Source organism: Rhipicephalus sanguineus, chromosome 10 (assembly GCF_013339695.2).
Source record: "Rhipicephalus sanguineus isolate Rsan-2018 chromosome 10, BIME_Rsan_1.4, whole genome shotgun sequence".
NCBI classification, from domain to species: domain Eukaryota; kingdom Metazoa; phylum Arthropoda; class Arachnida; order Ixodida; family Ixodidae; genus Rhipicephalus; species Rhipicephalus sanguineus.
The window spans coordinates 20315162-20340871 of NC_051185.1; the positions used below are offsets into that span (position 1 = coordinate 20315162).

At 43.8% G+C, this 25710-nt stretch overlaps 1 long non-coding RNA gene across 1 annotated transcript; it reads right to left on the reverse strand.

Moving 5' to 3' along the window:
* Positions 1-12994: 12994 nt before the first annotated feature.
* On the reverse strand, positions 12995-15264 carry LOC119372560 (uncharacterized). Its single transcript, XR_007417764.1, has 4 exons — positions 15237-15264; positions 15023-15142; positions 14247-14311; positions 12995-13011 (listed from the first exon to the last, which is right to left on the reverse strand). It is a non-coding gene; the product is annotated as an uncharacterized LOC119372560 (long non-coding RNA).
* Between the last annotated feature and the right edge of the window lie 10446 nt (positions 15265-25710).

Here is a 25710-nt window from a genome sequence, read left to right on the forward strand (position 1 = left end):
TTTCGTAGTAGCGGCAGATATCGACTTAACCCCTCTTCTAGGCGAGTCTGAAAATTCAGGAACATGCCACTCCAACGCAAAGGCTCAGCCGCTTAGATTTCGAAACCGAAACTGAGCAACGCCGCTCGCAAAAGAATCGACCAATCAGCATTGTCGCTCCGCTCCCGCGTTTCACGCGCACGCTTGCACGTGCCGTGGTTCGATCCGTGTGCCATGCGTTGTATGACTGGTGTTCGGAAAATCACCGCTATAGTGTACTAGAATATTCTCCTAGTGGCGCGTCCTCGAGGGAGGGACAATAGGCCGGTTGAAGCAAACGCCAGTAGACGCCACTGGTGGCGTTGCTGCGCCTTTTTCTAGTCGCCGAGCCGGTTCGGGCTGGTTTGGGCCGGTTCGGACGCGCTTTGCGACTGCTTACTTCGTTCGTCTGTAGTGCGACGCTATACTTTCAACGTGGTAGCACTTGTGAAAAAAAAACGGTGGAGGACTTGTTTTTGTTTTCTTTTTTTCTCAGTCGCTTCTATGTACGACGCTAAAAAGAAAAAGAGAGTCTCGTTGTACGCCGTGAAATGGTGTAAGGAAACGCCGGAGTAATTTTGTTTAGATGCGGTTCTGTAACCGATAACAAAGTACAAAAATTTTATCACAATCAATGTGTGTCTGTCGAGGCCTTTATTTATTTGTATGCCTTCTGGCATAGGAACGAAGCGCAGACGTTGCTGTGCACTTTTATGTAGTTTGTGACCAGCACGCGATTTAAAGTGATAGATATAGCGCCATAGAAGAAAAACAGGTCCATACATGCTGGGTTTGTGCAATGTATGATAAAAGTTGCGAATACATACTGCTGAGGCGATGTCCCGAACTGCAATGAATCCGCCGGTCTGCAGCCTTTACGCTAGCAGACGACGTTGTCGATACTAGTGTGTTGACGTGGTTTTCAGAAACTTCCTTCACACTATACTACAGTAAATACAGTCTTTTTGAGCTGCAGTAAAAGAATCCGTTGCATAAGGAACGCCTACAAACTCGGACAACGTCAAACGCACCGGGAGACAGCGGCCGGTCTACTAGAAAAAGGCGCAGCGGCGGCACCTGGTGGCGTCTACACAAACGGGCACGCGCGCTCCTTCCCGGACGCGTCACTAGGAAATTGTTCTAGTACACTATAATCACCGCTATGCAGTCATGTCCCGGTTAAGGTCCCTATATTTATAAAGGTAGCGACAACTACACGCGCGCCCTCTCGAGGGGTCCAAGGAGCCGCGATAGCAGACGACGCGCCGCTCGCTCCCGTGCATATTGCTGGCGCCTGAAATCGAACTCGGTGCTCGCTTGAACCGCTAAATTATTAATATTAGTGGCTTAGGATACTCATCAGTTATCAAACTACAGGGAAAATAACGTTTACGAGCACGGAGCACGTTAAATATTGAAATAAAACGCGTGCGTTTCCGAAGCAGGTTCCAAGCGGGTTCCCCACAGCAGCAGTCATGCAGGGCATTTTTTTTTCTTTGCATATTTTGACATTCAGCGTAACTTGAAGAACAGGTGGTGTTTGGGTGAGTTAAAAGGGCTTGTTTTCTAGCTCGAATAAAATAGGCAGGTAGTCAGCGTACTGGTACTCTCGGAAACTTCATCGGGCACCTAGCGCTCTTGTATTGCGTAGCGCAAAGTACGCGCTATTATTGGTTTGACTGTGTTTGTCAGTGTTCGGAAATCTTCCCACGGTTACACGGTATTTTTAACTAAGCTTATTTTCTTTATACTCTAAGAGGTTTCTGCAGAAAGGGTGTTCCAATTGCCTACTGGGAGGTGACAAGGGGTGACAGAAAGTCTTTCACTTTTCTTTCCGCATTCCGAATCAGGGGTGACTCGTGGTCTGTAGAATTTCTGCAGATTGGCTGTAAGTTTTTTTTGTAAGGGTCCCCATTGACTACTGCGCACAAATCTACGGCATAAAGAATGACGAAGAAATAATAGCGTTGCGAGATAATGCTCATGCACGAACAAAAGCACGCCGGCCAGGCGAAAGGCTGCTTGAAGTTATAACCATTACAAAATCACTTACTTCGCATATCCGGGTGTTTTCTGTGGGCACAAATTTCTTGCGACTGATTTTTTTGGGCCTTCCTTCAGCATATATTTTTGTTATCGCGAGGAACGAAAAAAAAAAAGCTTTTTTCTCTCCTCCGCGCGGGGAGGCAACCGAAGGCATAGAGACCCGACATACTAGCACGTCACGCTCCAAACATTAAATTCAAACGCGGAATTCCTGCGTCCACTCAACTTCAGGTACATAAACGCTTCCAGTTTGCAACAACAGTGCGACAGAGGCGCGTGAAGTACTCTCTACGTGCTAAAATCGCCCCACTCCACGCTTGAAAACACAGTGATCCGTACCGTTCGGAGCACAGCGCTGCCGCCGCTGGACCCTTTGGGCGGGGCGCGAAGGCGAAAAGGTCACGTGTCTCCAACCGACCTATCGCAGGGCGCGGCGGCTGGATCAAGACCTTTCGCTACTTTTGAAAAATAGAGGGACTTTAGTCCCGGTAAGCCCTCTTCCTTGATATCGCGAGACTCGGGCAGCAGGGGCGTAGCCAGAATTTTTTTTCGGGGGGGGGGGGTTCGGTTCAACCATACATGTATGATCGTGCGTGTGTTTGTACCCCCCCCCCTTGGCTACGCCCCTGTCGGGCAGTCGCGTTTTTTAACCTGAATCGCGGCGCTCCTTTTGTCCCGCTCATCAGCGCGAAACTTCGGATTTTACCGAAAGATGATGTCGATATGCTTTGTGTGATTGTACCATACCATCCGCGAGTGCTGTGCTCAGCTTGGGCAATGACTCTTTGACGCGGGTTTAAACATATGCGGATGATTTTAATGATTTTTTTGTGGTTTTGTGGTCACAAAACGAGACGCCGATGTCTTGCATGATGTGCATTCGATGTTTTTTGTTAAACGCGTTTTTCGTGCTCTTTTAATCAATCCCTGTAGGAGTAGATCGGAAGGCATTAGTAGTCATTGTACAATTCGTCGCTTAATCAATTAATTTGCCCTGGTAATTAAAACCGTTCTTGGCTATTTGCCGTTAATTGGAACGCGTTCCAAATCATGGCGGCGTGCGATTTTTAACAGTGCTAACCAGCGCGCATCTAGGATTGACGGGTTGTGGCGATATGCTTTGCGGAGGATAAAACTTTAGATCCGCCTGTATTTTGTTATCATAAACTGCAGTTTATGTAGTCACTCAAGAACCCTGGTAAACATGCTTTATGCCAAGAAGCTGCACTTCTGTTTGGCAAAGAATTTCGAATTCATCACGTAATGATTGCGTAGTTTGTTGCGCATTAAGAAAAAATTTTGCACTCCGCTATCTAATAAAGGAAGGGTGTACTAGGCAAATTCTGTCATTATCATAACGCTACATCTTCACTGGGGCAAGTGGGGCCGAAGGAAATGACAGCTTTGAAAGAGATACTGCTAATTGAAACGTTTGGATGTCTTTATGAACCTCCGAGGCTACATGATCCGATCATGTGGAAGCCAAGGTCTTAGCAGCTTCCTCAATTTCAAATAGAAGACTGAGAGGATACAAATTTAGTTACCGCTTTTTGTATTGAGAGGTACAGCAGTATTGCTTTAGAGCATGCCGGTACTATTTGGAATGATGCTTGTCAATTTAAGTGTTCAAAATCTCTTAAAAGTATTTAGTGGCGTGCATGTACGTAGTTGTTTCAAAGTGCTCCGAAATGCATGTTTAGGTGCTCCAAACTGCTCCAAAGTTAACATCTTGCTGCTTCAAAAATTGCTGCGTGCCTCACTTTGTGAGTGGCACCACTGGTGAGTGTCAAAAAAATGTTCTCGCAGTGCTCACGTCAAGCCTTCTGCCAACGGCTACGTCGGTGTCCGAGCAGGATGACCTTGCTGCGCTGAGCCGCATATTGGCCCATATCGCCAACGCCGTGAAAGCCGAAGAGGGATCGAGTGCATCTCGGCAGGCTGCAGGGCATCCTTTCGCAGCTATCGCGATCGGTCAGCATTTCTCTGTACGGTGGGTTGCCTCCTAGCCAGACTCACACATTTTCGTGAACACCTGCAGGATTGGCTAGAAGAAAACAGCAGAAGTCTGAAGATGTCCCCCTTTAAAGATCTAGTCAAGTGCATCTGAAGCTGAAATTGACACAGAAGCAGCGCAGCAACTGTATCTTAATAACCTTGCAGGTGTACTTGCAAGATATCTACCTGAATTTTTCTCTGCCAGAATTGAGGAACAGCAACCCAGAGACGTTACAACTGTGCTAAGGGAAATCCTTCACCTGATTCACCGTAGCACTAAAGTGGGAAGGAGCACTTCTGTGCATATGTGTAAAAGGACCGTGACGTGTCTGTACCCCCTATCAGCCAAGCCACGATTCATGCGTTCATTCGCATCTGCGGAAGGCTCAAGAGAATGGTCCACTTACGCAAATCCTTTGCCACTGAAGTAGTCGAAAGCTGTGAGACTGTGGTAATAAAGTGCAGGTGCTGCACTCATGCAGCAGCATTTTCCCGGCTCGGCTACATACTGGACCTGTTTCTGATTCACTGGACGAACAGTTCAGGACTGTTTTGGCCATGCTTATCTTGAAGTTGCAGTCATCAATGACCTCCACGCAGATGACGAGTGCAACGCGCATGGGCGTCGGCAGGGGGGTGCAAAAGGGGCACTTGTCCCCCTCAAGCCACACCAGCACTTGCCCCCACCCAAGCTACACCAGCCCTCTCCCCCTTCTCCCAGCCGCTCATGGCAACGCGTTCTGTCCAGGCCCTTTCGAGTATGCGAAGTCGGTGACCCACACGCCTCTTTTTCTTTTCCTGAAACTTTTGAGATCGTCGAGGGCTGCGAAAATCAGATTGAATGAATATCTGATCGTCAAATATCAGGAGAGTGGAGACCAAGTCTTGCAGTATTACCTTGTGGGCTTTGTAAACTGCAAGGACGCCGTAACACCATTGCAAGCCACAAGCAGTTGCTATGTCTTGAACCTGTATCTCAATAGGTGGATACCTTATGGTGCCGAGACGAATGGCCTATACACCTTCCAAGAACTTGAAGAAAATGAAAATTTACCGAGTGAACTGCTGCTTCTGGTTTTCAAAAGGTGTAAGAAAACCCCTTTGAAACAAGAGTGGGGTAAACAGTAGGCATCCCCATCATTGACATCCCCCACAGCAAACCATAGCTATCTACCTAAGTTTTAAGCGGAAGAATGGCAGATACAGTCGCGACTTCAGATGAAACTGCCGATATCGGTAGCACTGCTTCGCAGCCAATCGAGGGCTCAGTTATGCATGCTGACTATATAGAACTGGCCTCGCATATCATTTCCAAGGCTTTAGTAGTGTCAGATAAGAACCTCACTATGTCACCAGCAAGGTGTTGAAGTTTTTGATGATCTTTGGTTTTGACTTAAAATGGAGGAGCTCATTTAGGGCAAAGGACCATCACCGTTCCTCTGTACAGTGGGTTGTCTGCTAGCCAGACTCGCACATTTTCGTGAACGGTTGCAGGATTGGCTAGCAGCAAATGGCACAGTTCTGGAGAGTTCCTCCTTTAAAGATCTAATCAACTGCATCTGTGACACTGAAATTGATACAGAAGCAGTGCAGCAGCTGTTTCTGAATATATTACCTTGCAGGTGTACTTGCAAATATGTGCCTCAAATGGCCTCTGCTAGAATTGAGGAGCAGCAACAGAGAGACGTTGTCACTGTACTAAACGGAATCCTTCGCCTGATTCACTGTGGCTCAAAAGTGGGAAGCAGAACCTCTGTGCATATTTGCAAAAGGACTGTGACAACTTGTCTGTACCCCTTATCGGCCAGGCCAAGATTCGTGCGTTCATTTGCAGCTGCTGAAGGGACAAGAGAATGAGCCTCTTACGAGAGTGGTAACAGATCATTTGCCACTGAACTAGTCGAGAACTGTGACACTATCCTAATAAAGTGCAGGTGTTGCACTCATGCAGCACCACTTTCCCAGCTCTCATACATACTGGACCTGCCTGCTTCTGATTGGCTGAACGGACGAACAGTTCAGGATTGTTTCGACCATGCTTATCCAGGCAGATGAAAAATGCAATGCATTCTGCCCAGGGCCTTTAGAGTATGGGAAGTCGGTGACCCATACGCCTCTTTTTCTGTTGCTCAGACTTGTGAGATCGTCAAGGGCTACAGAAATCGGGTTGAGTAAATATTTGATAGTCAAGTATCGGGAAAGTGCTGACCAGGTTACGCACTTGGATGTTACAAATGCCTAGTGGCATTTGTAACGTCCAATGACACCATAACGCCGTCGCAAGCAACGAGCAGTTGATATATGTTTTAAACCTCTACCTCAAGAGGTGGATACCACATGGTGCCGATACCAATGGCATATACCCTTTCCAAGACATTGAAGGAAATGAAGAACTGCAAAAAGAACTGCTGCTTGTGGTGTTCAAAAAGTGTAAAAAAAAATCCTCTGAAACGAGTGTTGAGTAAAGATTAGGCATCCCCTTCATTGACATCAGGCACCAAATTTGTCAGTACACTTTTTTTAAAGTATTGTATACTTGTCTACAGTTCAACCAAGAACATCATGAACTAAGTGTTCGCGGCAGTGCCAAGGCCCTAGTGGACATGCAGGAAATGTAGGTGGCCACGCTTATGTGAAACAGTGAGCAACCTCCCCACCTCATCGTGCCGGCGGAAAGTCCATTTCACTCTTTTTATCATGTATAATGTTTGTCATTTGTGTGTGGTGATACCAAGGATGTATAAGCACTACTTTGTTTCTGTCTATTTTGTTGTAATAGTTGAAATGCAAATAAGGCAGTGTTTTCTTTGTAAGCTGTGATGTCATGTTCAGCACCATTGGTGGAAGGCCGAGGTGTGTTGCTGACAAGTCTTATGGTGTTTGGCCTGAAGCTTCAGGGGTGTGCCGTGCCTGAGCGACGACGAGTTTAGTCAAGAGCTCGGTGGCCGTTGGTCGGGAAACGCTTTCATCAAGGACCTGCAAAGCACGCCTGCGACGTTCTGACTCACTTTTCTCTTTCCATACAATATTGATACAGTGCAAAATACGGTCACATTGTTTCGGGACAGTGGTTTCGGTTGGAGAAAATGCTAATTCATTTCCTGGGTGTTTGCATTCGCAGTGAAGTTTCTTTAGTGTTCACCTGAACACTAAAGCTTTCGAAACCGAAACTCAAATGATCAATCTTGTTCTTTTGGAAAATTTTTTTGTACTTACATTTGCAATGCTCAGGTGCATTGCATTCAATTTTAAATAATGGTTTTCTGTCTTGTTTTCTTCAAGCTTTTCATTTAATGTTTAGCTTTACACACCGTAGTTAGTGCAAAGCCTCGTTTCCCTAAGAATGATGAAAAGTTGCAACTTATTTTTCACAACAGATTTAGACGTGAAGCACAATTTTGCTCAGTTGCTCAACTTGCAGACCCGAATTGAAGTGGCGATCGTGTGTTATCAGAAAAGACTCTTGCACTCGTTTGGTCTAATATGGTGGTCGAAAACCTGTGTATGTAGTGACTGTCCTCGAATTTTAACTGTTGTTCCTTCCACTTGCATGCATTACTTTGACATTCAAGTGGCTGATCGTGTGCTGAATGGACTAAATGATCGATGCAGTGTTAGTGCGAGAATCAAGTCGCATACCACAAGACTGCCATGTCTAAAGTTTCATTGAAAGACAGTGTTAAGAATTGCTCAGTGTGCTTTTGAGGAATTGAGCTTCCAGAAAATAAAAGCTGTTGGTACCAGTGTATTAATTGTTTTTATGTCTCTCTTACTTCCCTACCTCTGTTTAGTTCCACTATGTCTGATGGACAATATGCTGTTCTTTATTCAGTTATGCAGCAGTTTTGTACAGTTATTTGGCAAGCTAGAATATCGATACTCGAGGGCTGCAATGAGACTGAATTGGTCATGAGAGCAATAGCTTTGATACGATAGCATTAAAGATCTTGTTTTGCAGAAATTCTGATGTCTGTGGTGTTTGTTGTGATCGAAAAATTGGCATTGTCCGTGATCTAAAATTTGGTTCGAGTGGCATTTAAACTCTGGCTGTCTGCATGGCAAGCAGATGTTCTACCCCAGAGCCATGCCAGGGCTTATAGCTACTTAGCAAAAAAACTATACGAATGTCTTGCATTGCGAGAAGTCTTGACGCATGTAATATTGCATGGCTGAAGCATAGAATTGCACCAGGCATGAAAACGGCTAACCCATTACAAAGCGCTCCGGCATAATCATTATCAGCAACAGCATCATCAAAGCGTGGAGCTGCATAAATGCGAGTATTACAAAGACACAGTGGGTACTTTTCTGATTCGCAGAATGATAATGATGAAACAAACATTTAATTTGCCGAAACAGTGTTCCGAGCTCATATTCTCGGGGTCACCCTAGGTGGGTGGGTCCCTCAGTCCAGGAATCCTCTTACCGCGATCGCCTCCCGGACCCTGGCGATAAATGATAAATTATGATGTGGTGAGCACTGGGCAACATTACCTGCACTAGACATTCTAAGAAAGTTTCAAACGGCCAAAGTTACATGTACACATGTTACTTTCCTTATGGCACGGTTGAGGTGCGCCTACCTAGAAGCGGAGTTTAGCTAGCGAATGTCACGTTCTACTCTTGAAAGCAAAGCTCAAGCGTCCTCATAGTTTTTAATATCCAGCTATGCTTTTCTTGCCCTTCGGTTTTAACACATTAGCCTGCAGTGACCTCCCATATCATGTTATGAAGGAAAATATTGTCTGCGAATAGCCTAACCTATCCTGGACACTGGTTGGGAGCCTTGGTTATCAAGCCACAGCCTGAGTGACTATCGCAGTCTGATTGAATGAGCCTGGGAGATTGCTGACAAGTTCACAGCTGCCCAACAAGGGTTGGGCAGCTGCGAACCATGATGACCACGAAGCTTGCTCTGAATAAAGTTTCTGCCTACTTACCGTATTTGCACAATTCTAACATGCAATTTTTTTTATCACTAAATGTCGCCCTCAGATTTGTGTTCGCGTTACAATCGAGCTCAAAAGTGAAATCGGCATCAAGTTATTCTTTCGAGATGAGTAATGTTGCGCATAGAATGGGGCGAAGAACACGATGATACATTCAGAGCGCAAACTATCAACAATTTATTGACAAGAGTGAAGGGACCCTTTTATACATTTTCACAACAACATTGTGCATTGCAGAATTGCAATTTTACAAAATGCGTATGACAGCGGTGCAAATTCAAATTGCAAAAACATCACTCTACACGTCATTTACCAGCAACATTTCATGTGACAGTGGTGCAAAATAATTACAAGAAAACATCACCGTGCATGTGCCGTGTCACTCAGATATGCCGGTTCCTCAGATAAAATGATGGAAGCTGTGCTAAATGCTAATACACCGTGGCCATTTAGACTTGTGATGGTGTGGGCTTTACTCTCGTCAATAAACTGTTGATAGTTCGCACTCTGAGTGTGTCGTTGGGTTTTAGCAGCGAAGACGCTTAGCAAATTGTTCCTTGTCCAACGAACATTAGTTTGCCCCTTGTTTGCTGCCCTACTGTGGGCGAGGGAAGTGCAATTGCTGTAGATAATTGCAGTGGTCAGAGTTGCAACGAGACCATATGAAACATGCCCTTTGCGCTGACAGGTTGCTAAGAAGAAGTCATGCTTTTGGGTAAAAGACCTGGTTCATTTTTTTTTTTTTTAATCATTCCTGTGCCTGCATTGAAGAACCTGAGTTACCTTCTATGGCATGCCCTGGAAGTTGGTCATCCAATAAGGTGTACTTTTTTGACCTGTAGATTGTGGCTCATGTCCTATGACCTCATATCAAAAGGACTCTGGTCATGGTGAACTTTTGACCTGTAGGATGTGGGTCATGTCCTGGCACACAAGACAAGGCGGTGTAAGATTATGATTATGAAAATGGTATGGATGAGAAGTAGGGTGTTGCTAGTTCCAGGTGGATCTAGCCTTGCAAGGTATGCTGGCAATTGCCCCGCCCGGTTGATTCCAGCTCGAAGCTAAAATAATGTGCTTGCATGGTACCACGTATAAAGCACTTTCATTGACAAAGTTGACAAGCCAAGATTACATATGGCTAAAGTATTGTGGTTGATTGATTGGATTGCACGAATTCGGGGCATAGCATGCTGATGTCCCATCAAGTACCAATATAGCTGTGTGCATGCATTTTGTCATTGGAAACAAATCAGCCACTCAAGTACTTAAGTTAACGTTCCTAATTTCCTAATATAATACAACGGCAGGGGCGCAACTAAGAAATTTTTTTTCTGGAGGGGGGAGTTCAATCATCCTTTATGTATGTTCCAGCTACGTGTGTCATTATAACAACAGCTGCTGGGGTTTTACGTCGTAAAACCACGATATGATTATGAGACTCCGTAGTGGAGGGCCGCGGAAATTTCGACCACCAGGGTTTCTTTAACGCACGTACACCTAAATCCATGGCTTCTAGCATTTCGCCTCCATCGAAATGCGGCCGCCGCTGCCGGGATTCGATCCCGCGACCTCAGCAGTCTAGACCACCGCGGCTGGTCGGATCATTCGAGAAGAAACTCGCGTGAAAACAAAAACGAAACCACTCCGCGCACGCAATCAACCAGCGTCCTCGTAACTGCCTTTTTTTCTTTCTTTTTTTTAAGGCTCCGTAGTTTTGACTTCACGCGCATACGATCACCTGCACGCGCTATGGTTCGAGCAAGTACCACGCGTCCCATATTGCGCCGTGATTAAGTCTGGAACACCGATCAGTGTGCTTTGTTCGGCAGCGACGCGGAGCCATGTATCGGTATAAGCTCAAAATCCTTTCACGTAAAGATGCTCACGAGTCACAGCGATACACACGAAACACGAAACCTCTATAAAACGTTTTATAGAGGTTTATAGAGGTTAAACGTTTTAAAGACGTTTTATGGAGGTTTTGTGTTTCATGGGTATCCCCGAACTCGATTTTATCCATGGAGCTTGGAAGTATCGACGGGTGGAATTGTTATCTACAATCACTTAATTATATGATCGGCTGATAATTATCGCGTTCACCGAATTAAAACTGTGAAGCTGTGATGCTAATCGGAGGAACTCCACGACCGTGTACCCTGTCCGTTAACTACTCGCAAATTAGTGGTTTCGCTTCTGGACGATGCGTATTAGTCTATCGTTCGATTCTTGCACACGCGCTCCTTTGTCATATAGATCTGTGAAACGCGTTCCAGACTGTTTAATTCTCACACATTATTCTTGGAAGATATTCAGGGAGTATTCGAGGACACATCTGGCGCTATAATTGTAACCGGCTCAGTTAAACTATAAACACGATATGTTACCTTTTCATGTACGTATTACAATCGAAACGTGTTAAAAAATGTAAATTGAATGGCGTTTTTACTTTGCACAGTTCGCCACTTACGTTCTTGGCATAGATCTGTGACGCTGTTTATAAAGGTAACTTATTCGAAATATTTGAAATGTGAATTTTATTGTAAATTTCGTTGATTGTTGGATTAAACGCTTTCCATTAATTTTTACTCCGGCCCCTACATTTTTTAGGGCGAGAAAATGTTTTCATTTTGGACTTAATTTAATCGAATGCATATATTTCATGGGAAGAACGGGACACCCGAACGCGCGTGTACATATATGCGATTGACTTAAAAATCGAGATTAATCCACAGCTCCAATTAATTACATCAATATATTCACCTGGGGCAAAGTAAGCGTTATTTAAATAGTTCCTTGTTTGCTCCTTTTTAAGTGTAGACATGGTTTGCTGCTTATGAAAGCTTAATTTTCTATGGCTGCTGTTCGCCTTTCGAGGCTCGATCATTTGTAGCAGGTGCATAGCCTTTTTTTTTCTTGCTGAGGTTTTGCAGAAAAACTGAATTTTATGCACGTGTAGATCGTTTAATGTAACACTTGGATCGCTGGCTTGCAAAGTTTCTGAATCAAATTGATACCTACTAACGTCATAGTTCAGTGCATCGGCTGCAACTCTTCCTGCGAACGAAATAAAATTTTCATTTACATAAGGCGTGGCACCACAGCTGAGCTTCCTTGCTTCTCTTTATTTTTCTCTTTCTTTTTTTTTTCTCCCTGTTCTTGTATATACCCAGACAACGCGAAGGCATCCTAGGGACATCCAAATGACATCCCTTTTGGGAGTTCGGGACATCCAAAAGACGTCCCACACAAGGTGGAAAAACATCCCAAGTGATACAAAAAAAAGACCTTTTTGGGATGTCCCAAAACTGCATGCGTGTGGGATGTTATTGGGACATGTGGCCACTTTTTACTGCAGGATTATTTCAAAAGGGTGGGACATCTGCTCCCATAACATGTTAACTTGCTTCATCGCGCTCGACCACCCCCTACCTAAGAGAGCCAGTTGCCTCTCCAGGAAAGCATATTCCTCGTCCAACCAACCCACTTTTATTTCACATAGATAACTTGATAACTTAAAACCAAGTCATGTGTTCAGAAACCAAGCAACATGCATGGAACATCAAGTGACCAGCAAAAATGATTTATTGCCTCACTATTATATGGCACTACAATCATGCCGAGAAGGACAGAGAACTTGGTATTGTCGAGCGTGTAGTCTAAGGTGCACACTTTCGAGTGGGGGGCCTTCCATGGTGTCCAGCAAAAGGGCTTGCAGAGGCAGCTGAGGACAACAAAAACAAAGCCTGCATGTATGTATACGTACTGCACACAACATGCATGAAAATGGTGAACAACAGGAACATAGCATGACTATATTGTCTTACGTCTCCTGAGACAGGGTTAAACCTCATTCCAGATGCACAAGTGCCTGCTTTTACTTATTGCTTTGTCAACACTAGAATCATGAGAACTCTGTATTTATGAGCATGACATCTGGGGTGTACGCTTTAAAACGCAGAGCATTCCAGCTGGCGTCCAACAGCAGGGCTCGCAGAGGCAGCTGAGAACAAAAACAAAGCCTTAATGTACATGTCCATACTGCACACACAAACGCACAAAGATGGTGCACAACGGGGATATAGCATGCCTATTTTGTCCTGTGTGTGTGTGAAGAGGTTAAAGGGACCGACAACCAACTTTTATGGTACCTATTTTCTTTAACGCAACAGAAAGCTTACCAGTCAGAGTGTATAATCAAGGAATGGTGATGTGGAAAATGCCGTGAAACATTTGTAATTCGAATTTTTCTATCTGCGACAGATATGAAGTCCTATACACACGTGACAAGACATGATGCAAACAGTGAGCGTGACAGCGGTTCGTGTTCGAGCGCGGCGGTTTACTGCGTGTGTGTGTACTCGCGCGCATGCGCTACGGCTCGACATGGTCCACTGGCTACCGCGAAGGCAGCGCCGTTACTTGTCACCATGCAACTCCTTTTACCTCATAAGCAGCACAGAATAGAGTGGGGATGGATAGTAATATACATACTAATATTTTTAGGACCAATAATGGCACACATGACGGTATCAGACTACGTGACTTTGTACAGCAAAGTGATCAACTCCGCAATCTAGCTTCAAGGCTCTTGCGATAGGTTGCACAATATGCCTTTTTTTTTTGTTACTTTTAAACACAATGGAGAGATATAAATCCTACTCACAGCGCGAAAAGAATGGTGGAATATGTCAGTATATAGCGCGGTCTTTTCATTTCTGACAGGATCTGGCCAGTTGTCGGTCCCTTCTCCTTTAAGCCTGGTTCATACTGAAGTGCTTGTAAACAACAATGCACAATTTTACTTATTGCTTTACCAACGAAATTCATGCGAGGAATGACAAAGGAATTGGTATTTACGAGCATGACGTCCAAGGTGCACGCGTTTAAACACAGAGCCTCCCAGCTGTTGTCCAGGAGCGGAGTTCGCAGAAGCAGCTGAGGAAAACAAAAACAAATCCTTCATGTAATGCATATCCACTGCAAGCACAAATATGCATGAAAGTGGCGCACAAAACAAACATAACACAACTGTGTTGTTGCATGTCTGCTAGTTTAAGAGGAGTAAAACCTGCTTCATAATTACTTGCTCATAAGCAGAAATTTCTCCTTTTAGCTTACTCTAATTATGTCGGTTACGACTTTAGCATTTACAAGCATGAAGTCTAAGCTGCACGTTTTCCGTCTCGTAACCTGCATGCCTATGTCCAGGAAGCTGAGCACATTCTATGTCATTACCGGTAGGCAAAGGTGCAGACATTTGGGGTAAAGGTGCACACCAGGGGCACCACTACTAGAAGCAGCTGAAAAAAAAAGAAAAAAGATCATGTAACATGTGTACACAGCTAGCACATGCAAAAAGAATATCATTGAGCAACAGTGCATATCACAAACGTGCTACATTTGTTTGGAAGTAAAACCTACTTGACAAACAGAGTGGGCTAGTTGGTCATTTCGGTTGTGTGAAACTACTTGACTGCTGGTAAAGGATGAAAACAACATGCACTGAAAAAAGGCGGAGTTATCGGGAAGCCAGACAAGGTGCCAGTTGCTAATATGCACCAAGTGACTGAGCAACAGGTTCTGCTGCTTCATAGAGATGTAGCAGAAACACCAACATACATTTTTCAGTTTCTTGTTTCAGTAAGACAAAAATCATGATCATAATCACAAACGATACGGTATATACCAGTACAAAACTGGGCTGTGACCTTTTCTTCTGATAACCGGCTAACTGATGGCCAGCAGCAGGACTCGCACGTGCAACTGAATAAAAGAATAGCAAGAATATGCGCTGTTTTGAACATAAGTTCTGGCTTTTCTTACAAATGGTGTCATAATGAAAGCAAAAAATTTGGTACTGGGCATAAACTGAGGGCAAGCCAGTCTTGTGTGCAGCAATGCTTAATTCATGTTCACAGCCCACTACAAATGGTTAAACTTGACACATGCATTTGACCATTCCAATTTTTTTACGTTTATGTCAGTTGCCGTGGAAAACATGTACAACAAACCTTTGAAGTTTTTTTCTTTGTCGTCCAGGACTTCTGATCGTTCTCCACGGCACTACGCACGCGCCGGCTTGCAGTTATTCGAGGCAGATCAGCCATGTGTTCCACGATCGCGGTGTCAATCTACACACGTGGCCGACAACAACAACATATCAGCATTGTGAGCTTAACAGTTTCTGCGGAAGATAAACCAAATCGCGTCACAAATAAAACTTACTCCCACGTGCCATTCTTGCTGCGAGGGTTCAGTTCAGCGTACGCCAACCTGCGCGCGGTGGGGAGCCAAAGAAGAAAGTGCTAAGAACGTGCTGATTGCAGTAATCCAGGCATGTCAAGTACTTACCGAAGAGGTGGAAAAACGCTGAAATCGGCAAGATCTTGCAACCAGGCAAACACCTACGACATGCGCGCTTGTGATTTTTCGACGAATCGTCACGGATCAAACACCTAAAAACGAGGCCAACGAAGAGTCTGATCTATCCGAACTCCAAACACGCCGGGCGCCATGATGGCGATGGCAATGTCTGCGCAGTGCTCGCAGCAAATCGTCCACTATTTGAGCAGGTGTTGGCTCGCAGTAAGCGCAATTAAAGAACAATTGCGTATTAAACCTAAGAAAGAAAACAATAAAATAACAATATTTCATTCAATTCTTCTAAAGTTAATATGTCGGTGTTTTTATAAATACGACACCACCACACCACCGCTCGTGCGGTGCGGCCGCCGTTCTCTGATCTTTCACGAAAAGCACTGCGTGCGTGGCGCGAGTACGTGCGCCGTACCGCTGTACCGCCTTTACCAAGTGCAACACTTGCGCACGCAGACAGCAATCGATCCCTCGTCCTCATAACGGCGCGACATTTAGAAAGAAAAAAAAAAACAAACGAACACTTTCACAAAAAACGCGGATATATTGTTTTTCATGTGCATGTAGATATGCAATTGTGCACGCGCGCCAACCATGCTCTCCGGCGGAGTTGCTGTTTCCGATTGTTTAGGATCGCCAATTTTCAACACGGTAGCTTATTTCACCGCTAACTTGAAGTCCCAATCAGATCCTACAAGGGATGTTTTAGGAATGATCCCTATGCACTTGTCTAAAGGACATCCTAAAAACCACCTTGTTGGGATGTGGGACGTTTGGACTTTTTTGGGAAGTCCCTGGGATGTAGTGTGTTGTCTGGGTATTATCTCTTCTTGTCTGTTTCTATTTCTTTCTTTATAATCTACTCCTTTCTCTTTCTCGCTCTTTCTATCTTTTTCTCTTTCCTAAATTTAACTCTCTTGTCGCTTCCTCTCTATTTCTATCTTTCTTTCTCTCTTGCTGTCTATTTTTTCTATTTCTTTATTGTGTGTTTCTTTTTTATCTGTTTCTCTGTCCTTGTGTATTTTTTCTCCTCCCTTTCTTTCTCTCTATTTCTTATTTTCTCTCTCTACTCGTTCTCTATCGCATACGAGTTATTGCGTCCCACGCCGCACAAAACGGCGCAGCGGGCGAGCACGCGCCGAGTGCACGTGTTCGGGGAGCGAAGGAGTACGAGGAGAGCGCGCGCCGGCCGAGTTATTGCGCTGCACGCGCTAGGCGCAGCTGTGCCAGGTGCGACGCGAAATGCTGAAGGCAATTAATAGCGTCAAGCGGCACATGAATGATCAGCACCAGGGGCGTAGCCAGAAATTTTTTTCTGGTGTACGTTATGCACGTTATTCATATGCGTGCGTTTGTATATATATGTGTGCGTGTGATACATACACATGCAAAATTGGAAAAAAGAATTGTGGGGGGCTGCGTTCCATCCCTCTCTCTCGCCCTCCCACCGCGGCTTGGCAATGATCAGCACCGTAAGATATGTGATCTGTCTTCGTGATTTGAGCAAAAAAAGATTATACCGCCTAAAAGGCGAAATCCTTTTTTTTCCAAAACATTTACAGGCACACTCATTAAAAGAGTCTCAAGTCCTCGACATTGCTCACCGAGCTGTCCGTTGTCCGAATACTTCGTACGTAGGGGCAGATATCTGCCTACGATCTAACCCCACTTTGAGTTGCGTCTGAAGATTCCGGAAAAATCCACGCCACCAGAAAGGCTCAGCCGCTTAGCTTTCGAAACCGAAACTGAGCAACGCCGCTCGCAAAAGAATCGACCAATCAGCGTCGGCGCTGGGCTCCCGCGTTTGGTTTCACGCGCACGCATGCACGTCCGTCGTGCACGTGCCGTGGTTCGAGCCGTGTGCCGTGTGTGTCATGCGTTCCGTGACTCGGTGTTCGAAAAACCACCGTTATGTCGTGAGCAGCGCTTAGAAGCAGTCGTGTCCCGGTAAGCTCTCTTCCTCGATATCGCGAGACTCGGGCGGTCGCGTTTGTTAACGTATCGGCGTTCTGATACGCGCTCTATCTTACTACGAGCGAGGAACGATGGCGAAACTTGGGATTTTACCGAAACATCTACACCTTTTGTGTGACTTTGTTCCATTCGTGATTGTTGTGCTCGGCCTGATATGATCGCTCCTTAGGTTTAAATGTATGCGGATGATCTTTAATGTCACGATCGCCTAATACCGCCGAATTAGTGGGTTTTGTGACCACGAAACGAGACGCCGATGTACTTTCATGATGTGCGTTCGATGTTCTTTGTTAAACACGTCCACGGAACGCATTTATTCGCTATTAATCGATCCTTGAAGGGGTTTCAGAGAGCGCTCGAAGTCGTACTTACGCAATATTTCGTAATTTAATTAGTTTGGCCTGGGTATTAAAACCGTTATTCTGCCGTTAATTTGAACGCGTTCCAAATCATGGCGACCTGCGATTTTTAACCCTGCTAACCAGCGCGCGTTCTAGGATTGCCTTGTAGCGATAAATTAATAGTTTGCCGTGGATAATACTTGAGATGCTTATTATTTTTTGGGGGTACTTAAAGAAAAAGGCGATGCAGTTTTCCTGGGCCGAACGCCGTCCAATGTTCAGTCAGATCTAAAAGCACACTGCTATCGAACTTGTGTGCGGTAATTGATACGTACGAGCTGCACATAAAAAAATAAAATAATGAATTAAAAAGCTTTGACATGGGCTAACAGTGGGGCAGATTGATTAATTGGTTGAAAATCGGATTGGCCCGGCCTTCTAATTGACACGTTTCCTTAAAAAAAGAAAGCTGTGTTAGTATATCGTTTCAGCTTCTAATACTGGAAGTTGAGTTTTACTGCTTTAATGGGTCCTCAGTTGATTTTGTAGCAGAGTTGATCATGGGCACATATTGTCGTGCATCCATTTTTCAACCAGGCGCACATGATCATTCCGTACATTCATATTTCTGTGAGGTCACGTGCAAGATGCATAGTTCTTGTGAAATTGCATATTGCAGTATGTTATATGTTCCATGCTCTCTATATTTCTTCCTGCACCTATTGATGAAGCACCATATTTTCTACATTCTATGAGTCTTTAATTGCAGTACGCACTTGATATATAGATATGACCACACGCCATGTACTTCTAGCATATTTTGTCATGATTGCTGTGTATTCTGATGTACCGTAGCTGGCCATATCACTTTTCAGTGCCTAATATATCAGTCCATTTATGACCACATATGCCATGAAGATTTTTTCCAGATTTCCTCTCCTCAGTTATGCAAAACATTGTTTCTGTCATCGCGGTTTGTTCATTTTGTTTTTGTACTTCTTGATCGATGTGTATATTTAATTGTTCCATTGTTTATCAACTTTTTAACAAGTTGCTTGTTTCTCAACTTGCCTCTATTTTTTACCAGGCATTTTTTTTTTTTTTCATAGTCCCACTGAAAGCCAAGGTGCATTGCATGACTTTTCTAACTTTTTTTATTCATAGAGCAAATTTGTCCTGCTGTCCTAAGCTTCACATTTTTCCTTTCAATTGTTTCAGAATTGGAATTTTATTACGACAACAATGCTGCTACGTTTATATTATAACGAAGGAGGACTTGGACATCAAAGACTGCAATGGGACCTTCTTTACAAATTAAAACGAACAAACAAGACCAAATTTCTTCTTGCGAAACAATCATCTCATAATTAGTGAAATAAGTGCACACAAATACTTATTAAACAGTTAGAACAGCCTGATAGAATGAAGAGTGGGCCCGGCGGCACGCTAGCAATGGGTCGCCCTAATTGGCTTCGTTTCTTTGCAACGCAGCTCATCGTGCTTTCCTGGCAGCCGTTGCCAGTTCGGACCGAGAGGCAGTCCGTCGGTGTTCCTACTAAATGCCGGCGTTTCGCTCCCCGGACCTGCAGACACGCTGAACAGCGAATACAATTTCCACCAAGATGGCCAGGATGACGCGCCTGCAGCAGCAGGATCGTTTTTGGTCATGGTGCCCGCGCATGGATCGGACTCCTGACGTACTATCTGCAACCAGCATCTCACCCTCCCCCCATGGCATCGCCGCGATCAGTGGGCCCGGCGGCACACTAGCATTGGATCGTCCTAATTGGCTTCGTTTCTTCGGAACGCAGGTAACGAACCAACATTGCCTTTATGCTAAGCGTACTAGTTTTCGTGCTTTGTTCGTGCTGCCGAGCCCACGGCGATCACTTGTGATAGTGTACGACTGTACATGCATGCTGATCAAGGTGCTTTTGTTAGCCGGTGATGTCGAAACTAATCCCTGCCCCGCTACAAAGGTGTTGGGTGACTTGCTTGAAATGTTCAAAGTGTTACAAGGTGGGCAGTCAGCTATGATCGAGCAACTGAATTCTATTAAGGAAACGCTGTCTGAAAACGAAAAAAAGTTCAATGACCTTAATAGTAGACTTGACAAGATTGAATCCGACCTCAAGTCAATTCATAGCATTAACTTGCAGCTTGAAAATATTGAAACGGTCGCGTGCAACTGCAGTGCTCAGGTGTCTCAACTGACTGCTTGCGTTGAAGACGTGGAGTGTAGGTCTCGCTGATGCAACCTAGTAATTGTGAAAAAAATCTTGATATCGCTATTCAAATTCGTGACATCAAAAGAGCCCACAGGCTTGGAGCTTTTAAACACGGAAAGAATCAACCAATTATTGTCAAATTTGCGTATTTTAAAAACAACGATCAGATTCTTTCCAAAAGCGGCAAGCTCAAAGGCACAACGTATGGTATAAATGAGGATTTTCCGCCGCACACACGCTTGGCCCGCAGACGCTTAGTTGAATTTGGCAAAGCACAAAACATACCCATCAAACTGCCCCACGATAAACTAATCTGCGGTAACAAAACTTGCGTATTTGATCATCCTACTCAGACTGTTATCGAGCACAAATGCTAGCAACTGACAAAGAAAGACTGCAACCTAGATGAGCCCACGAAGCATGATGTTTAATTCCTTACAGCAGTATTCGTAGCCTGATACCGAAACGTAATTCCATAAGTAGCCTTATTTCCATCTCTTCCAGTAACGTTGTACTAATAACCGAAACTTGGCTGAATTCTTCGGTGTCGGATGCTGAGCTCTTTCCACATCTACCAGAGTTCGATATCTTCCGTAAAGATAGGGATGACAGCACTCGCGGTGGCGGTGTGCTAATAGCGACTAATCATCAATTTAAGGGGGGACATGGCACTTGAAAAAAAAATTATTTTTTGATCGATTTTGATGAAACTTTCAGAGTTTATGTATATTTGTGCACTAATTGTATGACTCCTTAACATACACCTTAACATACACATAACATCATCAATACCGCCATTTTATGTCGCCCACCCCTCATGTAAAGTCCCATACGGGATATAATAAATAATAAATAAAAAAAACAAATATTTGGAGTAAGTTAATTATGTGACATAATTATATCTCAAATAATGTGTATTTTGTGGGGGTACACAAGTTCATACGCTTGACTAGAATGTCAAAAAGTAGCTACGTCAAGAACAGTGAAAGCGAGTTCATTAAATGAAACCAATGATATATGAAAAAAATGTTTTATTATTTACCAGTAAACTAAGCGCCTGCACAAATAAATTCTTAAAATCATTCATCTGACATGTCCCTATAGCCACACGGACAAAAATTTATTCAAAGTGATATTTTTTCATGTTAGGGTTATTGACAAATATCCCCCTTTTTTGTTGTTATTTACTTGATGGTTTTCAACACTCTGGCAACAGCATGGGGCTAGAATACCCTCAACATTCAACATTATATTCTGTTGTAGGCTCTCTTATGGCACTAGCTCCTAGCGACGTACCGTGACCTCAAAAAGGGTGTAAGGAAAGTCTGATAAATAAATAAAAATTATAAGAAGGTAGTAATAGTTTTAGCTCATGGTTAGTTTAATGACGATTAAGGTGAGTGAAAAAAAAGTTCAGTTAGCCCCGTGAAGAGTCAATTAAAACCTAATTAAAAGGGCCACTTACACCCTGAAAGCACAGAAGTGTGCTTCGTAAGTGGGCATGAATCTTGAGGAAATGAATCTGGTTGTGGGTGCATTTTACCGCCTTCCGAATGCCGAGAAGGCGTTTTTTGATGGTGTTAATGATTTTCTTTGTTCTTGCAACACAAGCACTTGTAATATATTGTTAGCTGGCGATTTTAATATTCCTCAAGTTAATTGGGACGCGGACTTCCCGGAACCGCTTTCTAGTGCTGCTGAGCCCTTGGTCGACATTGTTCTTTTCCATGACCTAACACAGTTAGTAAAACAACCCACCCGTGTTCAAAGTAACGCACAATCTATTTTGGATCTTTTTCTTGTGAGTGACAGAATCCTTCGTCGAAATCCTGCTTTGTGCGTCTATGACGGTGTATCCGACCATCGATTGTTATCTTTAAGCATTCCACTGCGCGTAAGGAAAGAAGTGAAGGAAAAACGCGTAGTGCCAAATTTCACTCGTGCTGATGACGTCGCCGTTCTTGACCTGTTAGATATATCGTTTTCTGATTTCAGTGATATGTATGAGTCAAGTAGTTGCTCTGTCGAAGATTTGTGGGGTTTCTTCAAGAATCTTGTTATGAAATGCGTCTCAAGTCATGTGCCCTCAAAGATTATCAGAACGCAATCTGCTCGCCCTTGGATGACGAGGGAAGTAGTGCGAGCGGGACGCAAACTAAAGAAGATGCGCAAAAAACTGCGCCAGAACCCGTCATCGCCTCATGTATCAAAGTTTTATAATATGCGTTTGCAGTTAAATGAAACCATAAAGAAGGCAAAAGACTACTTTTTCAACATATCTTTGAAAAACTTCTTGCTTTCTGCTCCTGCGAAGTTCTGGCGACACTTGTCACCTAGGAAGCAACAGGCATATAAAATCCTCATTGATGGAGAATTGGTAACTGATGAATCACTCCTTGCCTCATCGTTTAACGAATTCTTCTGTTCAGTCTACACAAATGACGATGGAAAACAACCAAATTTTGCGATTTCTCAGGACGTACCTAAAATTTCTGACTTAATGATAACTGAAGAGGGTGTTTTATCACTGCTGCTTAAAATCGATATAAAGAAATCACCAGGAATTGATTGCATACCGAACGCATTTCTAGTAAGGTATGCAGAATGGTGCTCAAAGTATTTATCTATTATATTCAAAAAAACATTGTCCACTGCAGAACTCCCGAGAGATTGGAAGCGCGCGAAGGTTGTTCCGATCCCTAAGGCGGAAAATCCTTCACTAATTACGTCATACAGACCAATATCTTTACTTTGTACCTGCTCAAAAATGCTAGAACATATTATTTTTACGCACCTGTCAAACTTTCTGCAACAAAATAAATTGATTGATTGCCGACAACATGGTTTCCGTAAGGGAATGTCGACGGTTACCCAACTCCTTGAGACAATACACGAGTTTGCCTCAGCCTTAGATAAACAGAGTCAAATCGATATAATTTTTTTGGACTTCCAGAAGGCATTTGATCGCGTCTCGCACCATAAGCTTTTGTTAAAATTAAAACCCATATTACAAAATAACTCACTTTTCTCATGGATAGAGTCATACTTATCGTCTAGGAGTCAATGCGTATCAGTTGGCGGCTCGTGTTCACGCCCGGCGCCCGTGCGATCAGGCATTCCCCAAGGGTCGGTTCTCGGGCCACTATTCTTTTTAGTTTTATAAATGATATCGTAAACGATATACCTGTCAAAATCAAACTGTTCGCGGACGATTGCATCCTTTATCAGGAAGTAAACACACCTGATGACCAGGCATTATTAAGTAGTGCCCTGGACAAACTACATATTTGGTGTGAAAGATGGCAGATGAGCATCAATACTACAAAACCGTTTCAATGACAATTTCAAGAAAGAAGGCACCACTTACTTTCCAGTATTCAATAAATGGTCGCTGTCTTAGTGCTGTAAATTGTTATAATACTTAGGCTTAATAATCACTTCAGACCTCCGGTGGAATGAACATATCACTTTTATAGAAAAGAAAGCCATGAAAAAGCTTGGATATCTTAGGAGATCGTTACGACAGTCAACGCAAGAAATAAAACTATTAGCATATAAAACCTACATTCGTCCCCTTTTGGAATATGCCTGCGTGGTCTGGGACCCATACACAAAGAAAAATATTGATAAACTAGAAAACCTACAAAGAAAATCTGCTCGATTTATCTTTCGCTCATACAATCGCCTTACGTCAGTCACTGCTTTGCTTCAGACAGCGAACTTGGAAGCTTTACATTTGCGGCGATATCGCGAAAGATTAAAATATATGTACCTGCTCTATCACGATAAGCTTGGCATTGATTCAAGTGCGTATATAGAAAAGTCGTGCGACGACACACGCGGGCGGATCACTCAAAAAAATTACAGGAATTTTCTTGTAGAACGAACTCGTACATGGGCTCTTTTTTCCCACGAACTGTACGCGAGTGGAATCGCCTCCCTGGTGGGATTGTGGAGGCGGCGACAGTGGCGTCATTCTTATCGGAGCTAAAGAACTTATAGCATGTCTTCCTGCCATATTTGTACTCTTTGTTTTGTGACGTTGGCACGATATTTTTTTTTTCTTTGCTTGCTTACATGCGTTGTTAGTACACAAGTGATGTTAGTACGCATTTATATAGGTATTATGCTATGTGCAATTGCATGCCATGCACTGCATATTTTTCTTTTTTTACCGCGTTCGAAACTGTGTGTCCGCGGCATTTTCTGTGCGTAATATATTGTGAGAATGTTCAGTGTGCTATATTTATATGTTACCCACTCCTGCTTATGGCTTCACTTTGAAGCCAGCAGAAATCCTGTAAATAAAATAAATAAATAACATAGGAAAGTGATGCTTGGCGGGTACATAGTATCGAAGTGTTGGGCTAGGAAGAAGCATACTTATTATGTGTAATACTTAATTAGGATTAACTAAGGCTGTCATTAGACTGTAGAATGCCCATAGCTTCACTACAAATTGAGCTAGGAAGACAAGGTTGGGATGTAGGTACTACATGTACAACAGTAGACCACAGTAGTGTACTGTACCCTACCACTCACTTGAAGGTAAAGATGACATCACTCACTGTACAACCGCTCAGTTTATGTGTAGTCACTAAAGAATCCTGGTAAACACGCTTTATGCGAAGAAGCTGCACTCCTGTTTAGCAAAGAATTTCGAATTCATCACATTGTAAGATTGCGTAGTTTGTTGTGCATAAAAAAAATTTTTGCACTCTATGATTACGACGTTGGCACATGCTATCAAATGAAGGAAGAGGTGTACCAGGCAAGTTCTGTCATTATCTTAACGCTACATCTTCACTGGGGAAAGTGGGGCTGAAGGAAATGACACCTTTGAAAGAGATGCTGCCATTTGAATCGTTTGTATGTTTTCATGATCCTCCGAGGTTACATGACCCGATCATGTGGAAGCCAAGGTCTTAGCAGCTTCTTCAATTTCAAATAAAAGTGTAGGCTTTGTGGACAGGTTGGTTGTTCTCAACTGAGAGGATACAGGTTTCAACTGAGAAGATACAAATTTAGTTACTGCTGCTTTCTGTATTAAGAGGCACAGCAGTATTGCTTTAAAGCATGCCAGTACTATTTGGAATGATGCTTGTCAATTTAAGTGTTCAAAATCTCTTGGAAGTCTTTAGTGGCGTGCATATATGTAGATGCTCCAGAGTGCTCCGAAATGCATATTCAGGTGCTCCAAAGTGCATATTTAGGTCTCTAAACTGCTCCAAAGTTAACATCTTGCTGCTTCAAAAATTGCTCCGTGTCTCATTTTGTGAGTGGCTTGAATGGTGATTGTAAAAAAATGTTCTTGCAGTGCTCGCGTCACCTCCCGCCAGCGGGCATGTCGGTGTCCGAGCAGGATGACCTTGCTGCGCTGGGTCGCATATTGGAGCATCTCGCCAACGCCGTGAAAGCCGAAGAGGGAGTGCATCTCAGCAGGCTGCAAGGCATCCTTTCACAGCTATCGCGATCGGTGCTTGGAGCTTACAGTGCAAATCAGGACACCATAAGGCTGATCGCAGAGCTGTTCCCCGACCGCATTGTTGTGGCCACGGAAAACAAGGTGTACATGCACTTGGGACTTTGGGAAAAACACGTTGGGCAGAAGACCCATGAACCAACTGGGAAGCAACAATAGCTCGCCAGCAGCGACCCATCTGCCGAACTTCACTATGTCACCAGCAAGGTGTTGAAGTTTTTGTGATCTATGGCTTTGACTTAACCCTTTGTGAGTTCGCCGATAGTTTTCAAGGCAAATAGAAATTATTTTTGCTTTTC